We start from the raw sequence: 4,842 nt of genomic DNA, 5'->3' as shown, positions 1-4,842 counted from the left end.
TTAGTTGAGCATCAGTGAAGTAGGCGGCTCAATGTCAGTGGCCATGTTAACAGAAAAATATGCATCTTTTAAATAGTAGAATCACACCTACTATGGCAAGAGCCGCCCAGTGTTAGAGAAGGAAGCAAAGCCATTGAGTGAACAGCAGACTCTCCTCTCCTCCTGATGCCAGGGCACACACTCAATAAGTGAAATAGTTGGCAATATTACACAGTTTCTCAGTCGCTGTCTCTTCTCTGCCTGTCTCTCTTTCCAATTCCCCAGAATAGTATTTGCTTAAGTTAAACACGGGTACGATGACTGCTTAGTAGTATCACATTTTTTAAAACAGGGGCGAGGGTATGCAGATTTCTGAAACCAGAGTTCAGAAAGTTAAGTTGTTGAGAGGGAAACAATTCTTCAAAATGAGGTCTGTTACTTTACAATCTTGGGGGATTCAGAGCAGCCCATTTCAGCAACAGGTAAGTGTCCATCACAATCCTTGTCAGCTGTGGTTTAACGACACGTCTCCCTTGCAGTTAGTGTGTACCATTGTCCCTGAGCCTCATGAGGTTCAGAAGAGATCAAATCAATAGGAAGCTAGGCTTTTAGTGTCCCTTAATATATATATTTTTAAATGCCACAAAGAAGTCAATGCTCCTCCATTTCTTTCCTGGAGGGCAACCTTTAGGTAGAAGGAGAACTTACCCTAAGTAAGGAGCGTTAGAGTGGGCTTGCCCTCCATTACAGGGAGCTGCAGAATGAAAACCAGGATGTACAAAGGAGTGGGTCACCTGGAGCCACCTAGGTGTGCTTGCAAATGTACTTGGTAAAACTTCTTTGAAAGAGATGTGGGCAACTATAGCAGCCATGCGGGTGAAATGTCAGGAACCTAATTACCTACTTTCTTGGAGGTTTGCATACCCAGCCATTTTCCTTGACCCCAGCAGGCAGTAAAGATTTTTGGTCTTTCAACACACTCATCACCACAGTAAGAGAATAATATTTTCTACCCCGAAATCCCTTTGGGTCAGGGCTTGAGCCAAACATGGATGTGTGAAATAGTAACCCGGTCCTCAGACCCCTGCACAGGCATGGGTTCCTAGAGAGAGATGTTCAATATTGAAAAAACAATGCCTGTCTCTAAATGGAAACTTGGATTCACATGGTCTTTGGCTACATAATGAAAGGCACTTAGGTTCAGTAATTTACAGAATTGAATGCATGCTCATATTCAAGAGCTTTTAGTAGAAAATGGTGCAATTAAATGACTAATGTTTCAGCAAAGCATTTTTAAAACCTTACTTTTAATTCAATTTGACCTTTTTAGAAAAATTATTTAACAGATAAATTTTTTCCCTGAAACCAGACAAAAGAATAAAATGAAATCACACTTGTGATTTCTTGCATGCTAGTATTAACTTCCTTCATATATTTTAGACCATGGCAATAGACTTTGTACTGAATTCTAAATCTACATTTTAAGATATACTCAGGGTCTTGTCACTGGCTTCCAGTTTAGTGGTTTCTAGCACTTATTGATCTCACAGTGTTAAAACAAATATCTATTTTTTGCCTCAAGGCACTTAATCTTCAATTAGAGGGGATCAGTTACCAAAATTGTATGTAGAGAGCTTTAAGACTGAATTTAAATTGTATCAAGTAAACAGTTGCACCATTTATATTTGTTAGAGGGCAGTCACCACTCTGCTTCTGCTTTAGGGACCCAAAGCTATAGGGCAATTTTTCTAGTGAAAGTTTTTAATCAAATTGTCATCTCCTGTCTAAGCCATCTTGTTGAAACATGACATTTCTGGCCCTGCTAGCATCATGGGAATTTGAAAGAGAATATACATTTGCTTTACTGCATTTTCTTATTAGTTGACCAAAAAGAAAAATTAACTTTGTGTGTATCCGCAGATTAAAATATTAAACTTTAAAGGATCTTTCTCCCCAGAAGTAGGAGAGCAATATATAGATTAATAAAAATCTCTTGAAACTATTAGGCATCTTATTCACCAGCAGAACTCCAGCCACAAGACCATGGCCAACATTTACACAGCACTTACTACATATACTGTATGTATTATTGCTGAATTGTGTAATCAGTTAATCCACACACTAACTCTAGGCAACATGTTTTATTATTGCCTCCAATTTTATGGGTAAGGAAACTGAGGCATAAACCACAGAAGTAACTTGCCCAAGGATTTGTGTGCAGCATTTGTGTTCTACCGTATTTCTCCTAGAACAATCTACCTATAGAATAGGAAGATCCTCACCTCACCCTTTGACCCAAAGACCATAAAACCCAGAGAATGGACTTGATGAAAATAGTGTACTTTCATATCCTGATATCTCACTGCCCTCTCAGGTGCTGCTCCTGTTCCTTCTATAGATTTTGAAGATACTTCGGCCAAGCAAGCAGACTGGGCTGCTACCAATTAGAAGACATTTTTTTTTCCATGAGTGTGACATGTAGGAAAATAGAAAGGAAGCATAAAGTATAAAAAGCTTTGGCTGCCTTTCCTCCTTTTATCATCTTTTTAAAACAGACTCAGACTCTTTTATTTGTAATGACAGGTTGCTATAAATCAATCACCTTTTTGCTTATTTCACTTTCTGTGATCAAAGGATTGTGGGGCCTTTGTCATTTGGCTTTTCTCTCTCCTCTTTCTCTCCCTAAAAAGGACATGATGAGGTAATTTCTCTTTGTTCTGTACGAATCTGAACTCTCTCAACAAGCCAGGATCAGTCTGTGTTGTCGATCTTGGCAATAGGGACTCACTTAGTTGGTGTATCAGCAACTCACTCTATTTTATGGATGTCAGAAACAACGAGGGGATCATTTTACATTCTATTTGAGAGCAACTGAGGGTTTGAGCGGTTTAAACTATTGCCCTGGGCGTGGTACAACATTTTTTAGTCTAGGTGGCTTGTCGGTGGCTTCAATAGGAGGCAAAAATCAACATCCAGCCTTCAAGTCAGTAAAAGAACTGTGTCTTATATGTTGTGCAAAACATTGATCCATACTTGGAGTCGCCTAATCTGCTTAACCTTGCAGCTGGGAGCTGGGATACAGGATACCTTCAAGAGACTTTATTTTCTGCCTTTTGTCTTTTCCTCTGATTTTTCAAACTTAGAAGGAAATTCAGGGATCATCTAGCCCAACCCTAGACTTTGCTCAGAGAGAAATGCTTTCAAGTTAGAGACTTTCATCTTCAGCCCTTTCCTTTTTTCTTTTTTTTTTAAATTTTTTTATTTCAGCATAGTATGGGGGTAGAAATGTTACATGTGTTGCCTTCCCCCTCCGCCCCCCAGAGTCAGAGCTTCAAGCATGCCCATCCCCTAGATGGTGCACATCGCACTCATTATGTTTGTATATACCCATCCCCTCCTCCCCCTCCCATCTGCCCTACGCCCGATAAATGTTATTTCTATATGTCCACATAGGTGTTGATCAGTTAATACCAATTTGTTCAGCCCTTTTCTGAGAGAGGAGGTCTGAGCTCTGAGCACCAGCGTGGTAATTAGGAAAACATCTTCTACTGAATGGGATCTAGCAGCATTTCCTAAACATCTGCTAGGCACTGCCTAGCTCTAGGAACGCTGAGTGTGATCCACCTCCTCTCTTTCTCAGAGGAAGGAGGTGGTCAGATGCCAGCTAAATGGCAACTAAATCCCATGGGAACACAGCCACGCACACTTATTTATGCCTATGGCTGTCTTGGAGCTACATCAGCAGAGTTGAGTAGTTGTGACAGGGACTACATGGCCTGCAAAGCTGAAAATACTTAAAATCTGGCCCTTGACAGAAAAATTGTGTCAATGCCTGGTTCAGCCCATTTCCCTCTGGGGTTTCATTAAGAGAAGTGGTTAGAAAGTAGTGGCTGATGGAAGAGTTGTTCAGGCAAGTACTATGTTTCAAAAACCAGAATCAGTGTCTCTAGAGGAGGCTCATAACTCTCCCAGCGCAGCACAGGCTGTTTTCCTAAACCCGGCACCTCCACATTTAGGCTGCTCCGTGGCTCCTGAAGGCATCTGAGTCTGAGAGCCCTGATTTTAGAGCAAGGCCAGCTAAGATGGAGAGAATGAGGAGTGGTTTCAGTGCTCAGCCTGGACATAGGGACATTTTTTCTTTACCATCAGTAACACTCCATGACAAAGTCTTCAGGTACTGATGGGCTTATAGAAGAGAGATGGTAGTGGAGAGTCCATTATAACACTCTTTTGACCCCAGATACAGGTAATTTATTGGCTCTCCAAACCTGGAATTGCACCCGGCACATAACAGATCCTCAGTAGTATTGTGGAATGAATCAGTGGTGCATAAGAAAGGCATAACAGAGCAAATAATTAATGATGCTTTTTCATTGGTCAAGGAACAAGTTGAAGTTGTCTCATTGTGTTTCTGTGAAGTTTTATATACTCCTTTTAGTGCTGTATATGAAGCTTTTTTGATTAGGAAATTTGCCTAAGGAAATGATGAAGTCCTTGTGGTTTGAACAATTAGCATGATATAACCAGTTTTATTATACTTTTAATATATATATTATATATTATTTTATTATTTATTATATATTAATACATATTATATATTTATTATTTATATTATTTATTGTATATTTATTATATTATTATATTTATTATTAATATAATATAACAAGTTTTATTATTATTATTTGAATCTCTTGATAGTCACTAAAGAGAGAGCCTACAAATTGGGTGATGGCAACTCTGGCTGGTCTTTCCTAAGGCAAACCCATCAACTTTTAACTAATTTAACTTTTAACTTTTATACCTTGTCTGGTGCCTGGGTTCCTAATTTACCTAATGGTCTTGATGACTAAATAGAGAGACTTT

The sequence above is a fragment of the Microcebus murinus genome, chromosome 9, assembly GCF_040939455.1.
Source record: "Microcebus murinus isolate Inina chromosome 9, M.murinus_Inina_mat1.0, whole genome shotgun sequence".
Classification (NCBI taxonomy): domain Eukaryota; kingdom Metazoa; phylum Chordata; class Mammalia; order Primates; family Cheirogaleidae; genus Microcebus; species Microcebus murinus.
The sequence above is the reverse complement of the archived record's forward strand: the minus strand, read 5'-3'. Positions refer to the sequence as shown.